Here is a 10,188-nt window from a genome sequence, read left to right on the forward strand (position 1 = left end):
TCGGGTCATCGGAATGGCCGATAAATCGTGTCAAATGACAGCGGGCGTGAGCCGAGATAGCTGCGCTTGATTGTACAGTCAACACCTGATTTTTTCGATGAAAATTTGAATTTATTATTTTAATATTCTCTTGCTTTTTTGTTGGCCGATCCGTGATATATTGTTATGCGAGTTCTCATGTAGGCACCACATAGTATTTTTACGCAACTGACAGTAGGTATCTACCAATTGTTATGGTTGTGAATTTTCATTTATTGTTTAAATGCAAATTAAAAAGATAAATGACTTAAATCTTAGTGTCATCATCATCATCATTGCAGCCATAGGATGTCCACTGCTGAACATAGGCCTCCCCCAATGACTTCCACATTGCACGGTCTCTTCGTCAAATCTTAGTGTGATGAACAATAATAAGAATTACTGTACGTACAGTCTATAGTAAGTACTCGTACTTCAGACATTTTTATTGCAAAGTCTCTTGTGAATACGTAAACGGCTACAGTATTTAGCTTGATGAGTAATGATGAGTCGTTTTCCGTACAAAATATGATAGTAGATAATTTATGACCTACAAAAAAAGTGACACGAGCTTGAATCGAAATAAAAACCCCTTATGGAAATCCACCGTGCCACCACTCTACCTATCGACCATTGGATTTTGTTGTTTACTTACAGATTTGCCGGGTATTTGAAACGCCAGTATATTGACAGAAGCTTTATAACATTGCGGTCATTTGCGTTCGTTTCCACGCTTTTCCTGAATTCAGGGAATATTTTCGACAAACCTGTATTGTCGGGGTCAAACGGAACGGGCAATAAATCGCTTGAAATGACAGCAGGCGATAACAGCAGTTGTGGCGTACGCTCAACACCTGCCAATAGGACACTGTATAGATCGGTGATAACGTACCTTTATAAAACTATGCGATTAACTGACCAAAAGTGTTTCAAGTTGTTTATGGCATAACTGCGTCATTGCAGAGCCAAGTTAATATAAAAAAGTATTGGTCATTGGCATGACGTTGATTTGACAGATAAATTGGCGCGAAAAAATAGGTGCCATGTTTTTTTCTTTTACTTTTACGCAAGGAAATCTATGACTGTTAGCTAAGGACAACTAGTTGTCGATTTCAATTTAATAAAGTTGCATAGGTGCATCTTTGTAACTTACAATTGATTTTCCTCGATATCTCCTCACTGAAACATTAAAAAGTTCATATTATGATAACACTTTAGGATCAAAATTATTAAAGGTAGAATCTGCAAATAATAACCATTTGCAAAGTTATCTTCGACAACAAATGGAAAACTGAAGTTTATAAATAACGTTTTCAAATATACTAAAACTTACCATCAAACAAAATGAGGATTAACTTTTCTAAATCTGCATCTTACAAAAAAATCTTCCAACTTGCAAAAACACAATACCAAATTGTAATTTGTCGCTGCAAGACTATTAACGACATCTTACGGAGTGTTGGTGAAGTAACGTGGCGCCATCGCGAATGGTAATGCTTGTAAACCCCATGGGAAAGCCATTAGTCGAATCAAGGGTTCGTGAATATTGTGTTAACCGACTTCAAAAAAGGAGGAGGTTCTCAGTTCGACTGTATGTTCTACTCTACTACGTTTTAACATCAAGTTTTATTTGGTAATTACATGACGGCATGTGAAAAATTGCAACTGAATTTTCAAATCTGTACAACTGAGATAAATATTAACCTACCTACGGTTGCTCAAAATAGGTCGAATAAATAGCTTAGTGTTATTTTTTGGAACTTATAACGAATCGTCTTTTTTAAGGCTGAAGAGCATAATTTCAAAAAATATGTGTTTTTTTTTTTTTGTATACACAGTAGAGACTGTAAGTATTAATTCTGATATAAAACCACTTGAAAAGGAGTTTAGGAATAACATTACGAGTAAAACGACTACGCTGTTAATAATAAGTAGGTACTTATTTAACAAATGCAAGAATATTAGTAAATCGATTATTTAATGTATATTTTCACAATGAAAACATAAAAAGGAACTAAGAATCAAACAATCACTCATATTCCTTATTTCATTTAATGTACATAAAAAAAAACTAACCTGGGTTTGCTCGAGCAGTATTTCCACCACTAAACACTTTAAAACACTTCACAAACTTTCCTCGAGACGTCTGTTCACAGCAGAGGTTGGATAGCGACTGACTGACTGTAAAGTGAACGACTGAGTGAGTGAGTCCTCGAAGCTAGTTGCCGGATCTGACGTCACTCAATATCTAATATTTATAATAATTTTAAATAACTATTATTGTTATTGAAATAATTATTAATTAATCATATTCAATACTAGCAAATTATCCTATTAACTTTATTATTTATTTATTTATTATTCCAAACATCTTAAAAGCTAACAGAATACAAGTTCTAAAGCGCTAATTAATCATACTTATGCATATGAATTAGGGGTTAAATAACGAACTTTACCGACGTAAAAACATCTAAAAGAAAAATTCCTCAAAAATAAACATATCTTCTCGAGGATAATAATGGTCATTTTGGATTAAATATTAATAATAAAGTGTTACCTAATTGTTATATTTTCTTGATGTTGTTCTGTGTAGCTGAATAAATAATTTCATTTCATTTTTTTTAATCTGCAGTACAATCAAAAACAGAACAACAGTTTTAATGCTTTTTAAAACAGTTCTCGAAAACCGGTTTTTAATAGACATTACTTCTTCGGTCCGCACTCATTTTAACTTACAACTTCTGGGAAAATTATTTTTCATTAACGCTCCACTGCGTCCAACTGCTGGTGGAATTAAAATCAATTACTGTTAGTACTCGTAAGGGCGGGGATACACACCCCAGTAACTAGTACACTTGCGTACCAGGTCCTTGCACGTGCCACTAACTGTCATGTGTATTTATTTATTTAGGAAAACCAGGGTTTTACAGTGTGTAATAAAAACAAGCTAGGCAACAGGTAAACCACTTATACGTAATATACGCTTACTGGCATGCCTGTGTCTCTTTTTGTTGGAAATAGAGGCATACAAGGACGCAAAATGTATGCAAGAGTTTTTTTTCATCCACTAGGTACACAGAGGAACTGGCTATCTTACGAGTATCTCCAGGAGCCTGAATACAACAATGTTGTTTACTCCAAGAAGCCAGTTAACAACCATGCAAGCTACTGTTCCGTTTTACTGGCATGTGTAACACATCCTTATGGGCGGATAAGTATGTGTAATAAAATTTAAAATAAATTATTGTCTAATTTCTCGCTTGCCAGATACAGGCATGCCAGTAAGCATAATACTCGTAGGCGCACGTGCATGGAACTGGTATGCAAGTGTACGAGTTAATGGCATGTGTAACAACCTTAGTGCTCTAATGCGTCCAACTGCAGAAGGAATTAAAATCAATTACTGCTAGTAATACAAACTTGTGGGAATTCCCGTCGAATCTCAATACAGTAAATAGTCGGACGTGTTTAGTTGTCGGTGGATCGTGGAGTCGGAATGGCTTATTGATTATGGGAAACCGATGGGCTAACTTAGTGCTTAGCTTAGATATCTTTATTAAAATCTCTATGCAATACGGGGGATTTATTGGATGGGGTGACAGTTTGTATTCGTATAAAATAGTATTCTGTAGTATGTTCCTGACTTACGTTACACACAAACTAAAAATAATTATAACTTATACCTATATACCTTATATACCCGCGCTCGCAACTGTATGAATTATTTTATCTTTTTATGTAAACTTAATAAAAAACAATCAAAAATAAAGAAGCAGGTAAGTAACATTACATACATTTCTCTACAAATCGATCATTCTTGGCACACAGACGAAACTATAACAGGCGAAAGCTGCATAAGACGAAACGGGCGGAAACTAGGAATTTACAGTCTCCAAACCCTTTTCACGACGAAATTCAATAAGCAACTATCGACCTTGTGACGACCCGCGCCGTGTGAGCTGGTTATGATATTGTTAAGAGCTGGCCTCAGAAAGCCACTGACACTAAAAAATACGTGACTCTTTTATACGATCGTGGTTCGGATCGTGAAAAATCGTCTCGTCGCGATAATATAGCGATATAGAGATTCAGATAGGCCTTTGCTGGATCGCTCCACTTTAAAGGGTAATGCTGGCCCTTTGTCTCACTTGTTCAATCAGTCCACGTTTCATTCGGAGGTGAGTGAAATGTAGCCGGGTTGTGTACGGAACTCTTACTCGGCCCTTCAATTTGGGAGGCACTTAGTTTTGATAAACATAAGACGGCGCATATAGGCAGGTGCCTACCTGCTAAAGGATTATTTACTATTGCAAGCGAGTGGAATGAAAATGGTTGCTTACCTAGAATAACTGGGGATACAGGTTAAGCTTTTTGTAACAGTTGTCAAGTATTAACCTTGATATATAAATGTGTAACAGATATTATATGTAATGCAATAGAACAATTACTCGTATGTGCATCATAATCGTACAGATGATCGGTGACGATAATCTATAGCTGTACACACTTATTTGAATTTAATGCCTTTCGCTAGTCAAATAAAAAAGTGATTGAAGATGTTAAAAATAATTGTAGTGCCGAATTTATTTGCCCTATTTGCTCTCTAGCTTAAAATATTAAAGAGGTTTATTGACATATCGAAAAAAAGGAATTCTCGTAAGATGAAGCAAATATTAAAAAAACAAATACGAGTACCTACCTAACTCTATTGAATCGATTTAAGGATTCATTCCACGAATTTCAATTTCTCTCATCACTAAATATTCAGAGAAATTCTCTCATTACACATAACAATAATATCTTGTCTCTATAAGTGTTGTTTAGATACCACAGTCGGGCTAGTCTACTTTTCACATTCATTGCTTGATTGTTCAAAAGATACTGCAAGGGAACGTAATAATGCAGCTAGGTATTTTGTTTTATTTTAGAGTGCATATTTTTAAAATTAACTACTTCTCTTTTTTATAGTTTTTGACGAGTTTGGCTATTATCGATTTGAAGTGTAAAACGTCATGTGAACGTTTTACTATACATACTCGTACTATACCACATATCCGTACCATACCATAACATAACATAAAATACCGTAAATAATGTTACTGTACTTACAAAAATTTTCAGCTAATAAACTTGTTCAATTCAACCAAAAAATATGAACTTCTCTTTAAGAGTTTCTGTCTCTGTTTTAAATTATTTTCCAATAATATTTCAAGATTTATTCCATCTTGTTGATGCATGAAGCCTATTCTAGATCATTTTATTTGCGATTCAATCAAATAAACGACTTCTATTTGAATTTATGGATTCTCTCAGCTATTGCTTAGTAATTGATTTTTCTTTGATGCTTCAGACGATTATGTTGATTTGCTAACATTTTTATTCTGCGTTTTATTTACTAAACTGTAATCACTGAGTCCAATACCTTTAAGAAAATCTATGATTAATTTCATTCGGTGAATAAAAAAGACATGTACACTTCATTGCATTGTAAACGGACCTCTGTATATTTTTACTAAAAATTAGTAAGATAAGTCTGAGCGTAATGGCAAAAAGCATCATTCGGTTACTTCGGTATAGGTCCAGAATAAAATTCCCACGTCCGCAGCAATTTGAACAAAGATTGCTTTTTACTGCCGTTAGCCTGTTCCAGTAATCAGATGCAAACCCTTCCAGCCACTAAAGTCTATTACGCTCCCGATAGATTGATATGCTCTGATGTCGTCATTAGATCCCGCGACGGACTTTTTCCCGGGGCGGCCTCCGGATAATTGGACCGAATGGTACGTCCGAGCACTCTAATGACTGGCATTTCTGTTTACCGACGGGACAAGCCGCCTTTATTGAGCCGTTTGCGTTCAGCCCCGAAACTTTGTAACGGTTTTATACTTAAAAGTTGCAGTTGATTCGTTATTTTTTTCTTTTTAGTTTGGACATTTTTATGGCCGGCACTGTTTGCATGCGCTTCGAGTGTATTTTAAGCTTAAGTAAAGATGTATTTTTATGTACTTATATTTTTTTCTAATAACTTATATTCTTCTAGAATTTGTAGATGTTTTCTTGTCGTGTCATATAACTCAAAATGAACATAAACAAATTAAATTTTCACATAAAAGTTTGCTTTTTAGAATTTTTGTTAAAAAAAGGCTAATCAATAATAGTCAAAGACAATATTATTAAAAATACACATTATTATTTAAAGGATTTTTCACACTTAAATAATGTTTTCACTTTACAAGGCACGAATTTAAATTCGTAGTAGAACTAAACATTTATCACCCCGGTCACCCTCGTTCCACAGTGGAATTCTGTGTCCTACGATAAAGCCACGTAATGAATAAGGATCTAAAGTCATGGTATTTTCCAGTTTTAAAGGGATAAGTGAGTATTATTTGTTGGTACGAAAAAAAATATAAAAGGAAAAAAACTAAAAATAGACTAAGCTCTAAATTCCTTTCTCATCGAGAATGTTACTCTTTCAATGCTAAAATTGATAAAGCAAACTGCTTTTAAAAGTCTTCGCTCTCATTTTTGTTTTTTCCCGGAAAAATCCCGGAATTCCCGGCTCCCGCGTAAGTTCATCAACACCTTTCCTATGAGACACGAGTGTTCGACATAGACGAATGACGCGAGAAACACTTTGAGGGACCGAAAACATATAAAATGTACTGTTACCACGCTGAGGCGGACTTATACTTACTACTGTTTCACTTGTATAAGTAGGTACTCGTACTGGTTCTGCTCGCAACTTTGTACGCGGGAAAATAGTATTCGAGAGATTCGTAAAATTTTAAGCCAGGCAATTTTCTATCGCGTAAGTTAATTTAAAAAGTTAAATTAATACTCTATTTTAGAGATAGGGTAATAGTAATTGCAATAATACTATTGATTCACTTCCAATTTATGAAAATCTACATAATAATAATAATTATCAAATATTTGGTGTATCAAACCAAATTTTAATGATAACAGGCTGTGCATATTTGCCAATGTTATGTTAATACTCGATCAACATACATAATAAACAACTTTTTATGCAAATAACTTTACAATCACAATAATTGGTTAACTGGTCAAACAAATTGATGCACTAACACGGTTTTGGTTTTGCTATTAATTTACAAAATGATGATTTTATGGAAAAACTCTAGGTATCATTATTATTTAACACAATATTTAATTAATAAAATTATGACGGAATTAAAATATCTAAAAGCATACTAATTTATAGTGTATAATATTCGTTTAGGTATCGTAGTTTATTATAACAAACTGAATTGAATGTTTTGGTGAAAAACAAAGGAAAAGCTTTTGTCTATTCAAATTTTTCTACAACATGCAATTTTTTTGTGAAAAATGACTACCAACACACGTTTGGCGTCAGAGCAATCATAAAAATTAGAATTCAGAGCAAGAAAAAAAAAATTTAAACGCAAGGTAACGTACGTATGAGAAAATCTGCACACGCTACATCTCAGTATTAAGTGAAACACTGAGACACTTTACGTGACTTGAGTTGCAAACTTTTGCCTTTGGCTTTATAATGTTACTAGCTTTTGCCCGCGGCTTCGCCCGCGTGAAATTTTGTTTGTCATAGATCGTCATAAATTATAGCCTATATGTTATTCTGGGTTATAAAAAATAATATTGTAAAGTTTTATCAAAATTGCGTACGTGAAAAAATAACAAACCAGACATCCAAACTTTCGCATTTATAATATTAGTAGGATTATACCTACAGTGAGAAAGTATTTCATCTTAAACCTGTGTTTATTGTTCATAGCTTAAATTTTGAAGCCACATAAATGTCGCGATCTTTATTATCTTTAATGTTACAAGTGTGTTGTACCTACTCGTATGTGACACACTGTGTCTGCATGCGGTTAATTTGTAGGCGATACTAGTTATTGCAATATTATTAGTGCGTATATTTTTCCAAAATCTTTGAGACACAAAAAAAAGGCTTGTATGTATTCAGAAACAATAAAATTATCCCAATCATTCTAAAACGATCACTACAATCTTGAGAAGATTGAGATTTTTTAAAAATGTTATTTTGATCTATACATTCCTATACCCAAACTATTACAAAACAATAAGTAGATGGATTTGTCAATATTTAAGAACTAAACATTTATTTGCAAATAAATGTTCACATTACCAATATTGACTGATTGAAAGAATATGTCGATTATGTTTGGACTGTATCGAAAAATACCGACCGACTGTTGTGTTTCACCGTAGATTACATATGTGGCAATTTACTCAAGTAAATCATAATAAATTACATTTCCAGTGAGATATTTTTTCCGGGGGTCACGTCGAGCTCTGCTCGGCAGGCTATCGATATTTTCTGTCCATCGATGCGTCACCTCGGTCAGAGCGGTAGATTGATCACCGCACTGAATGACGTCCTCATTTCGACCCACTGTGCCCTCGGATATAGGGCCTTTTTATTTTATACGCGAATATTGGGGCCATAAGTAATCAAGCACAGATTTTTTCCATATTGTAACGGTCGGTTTAGAATTCTGAAGCGATTTTTTGTGATAAAACATAGAAGCAACATAAACATTTTTCGTGGATAGTTTATGTAAAGTTTCTGATAGGTAGGTGATGGAGTGACCTATGGATCTTAAATGATGACTAATATAATTTATGCTAAAATAAATTTATATCATTTTTTTCCTTATAGTTTTATTAATTTATTTTTTGGGAAACATACAGTTACAATATAATTTAACTTATTTGCAGTAAGAAAACGTTTTGAAAGTATAGCTTTTGAAAGTAGGTAGCTTTTGAAATAATACATTTTTTACAAAAAAGAATTAAAACGTAACATTTTGTGTTCATAGACGTAACATTTTCTGTTCATAGAAGTACGACTAATTTGGTTGGATCTCAACGATTGATGAAAAAATAATCACACAACAAATTCTTTATTCTCTGTGCTTGCGAAATAAACTCCCTGCATTAAGTAAGTAATGGTTCCCAAAAATGATCATCGTCCAAAATAAACGAGATCAGTTTTATGTAAGATAAATCTTACCTCAAGTTTTTATCTCGGCGTAACGCCCCTGCCGCCATCCATCCGGATTTGCAGATTATTTTAAATGTTTATTGTTAGATTTACAAATTGCGGTTGACAAAGAGCTTTCCGTGCCAGCAATGAGTTGAAAGATTAAAGGAAAAGGAAGCTGAACATTTGTAATTTCATTTCTTTTTGTTGCTCAAATATTTTTCATATAAGTTATCTCTTATTGTTTTTTTAACATGACGTGTAATGATTGTTCTGTTGTAATAAATATTCGTTCGTTTGTTTCAGTCAAATGACATCCACTGCTGTACAAAGGCCGCCCCCAAGGTTTTCCACAATGAACGGTCCTGCGCTGCCCGCATCCAGGCTCTTCCCGTGACCTTTACCAGATCGTCGGTCCACCTAGTAGGAGGCCTGCCCACGCTACGTCTCCCAGCCCGTGGTCGCCACTCGACAACTTTTCTGCGCACAACGGCCATCGTCTCTACGAACTATGTGCCCCCCCCCACTGACTGCAATAAATATTAATAGGTTAATACTCTAACAAGAAACAAAAAAGTTTCTTTTTTTCAAAAAGTTTCTAAAATAGGTATAGTCAAAAAGTTCGCAACACTTCTTTGTTACGATTGTTTATTACAATTCTAAGTTAATTTCAATTCAGATTATATTGTCACAAAATATCGCAAAACAGGATTTAGATAACGCTTTTCCTGTAATATTGTCTATTATGCTTCAGTGTTTACCTCGATGTGCCATCTTCCATGTTTCTGAAGATGGTTTATCAATTCATCAATACCGATACAACTTCATCACAGCGAAAAAAGAACATTCGTCAGTCAACATTCTCCACAAAATGGCTTTCGTGAAAAATTCTCCCCACTGACATTTCCTATGACACAGTAAATCCCATTCTAGTGCACAGGCGTCGCCAACGGCGGCTGTCAGTGGCGTTTTCAAAAAGAATTTACCGCCGCATAGGGTGGCCATCGAGTTAAAAAAGGAGGATCCCTAAACAATACGCTCCGTGCACGGATCGTGTGTCCTTTACAGTCCTTTACCTGGAACGGCAACGTTAGATCATAATACAAGATGAGCTATCCCATTTCCCTTTGTTTCCACTCAACGCGTATGCAATT

The sequence above is a fragment of the Ostrinia nubilalis genome, chromosome 12 (assembly GCF_963855985.1).
Source record: "Ostrinia nubilalis chromosome 12, ilOstNubi1.1, whole genome shotgun sequence".
NCBI classification, from domain to species: domain Eukaryota; kingdom Metazoa; phylum Arthropoda; class Insecta; order Lepidoptera; family Crambidae; genus Ostrinia; species Ostrinia nubilalis.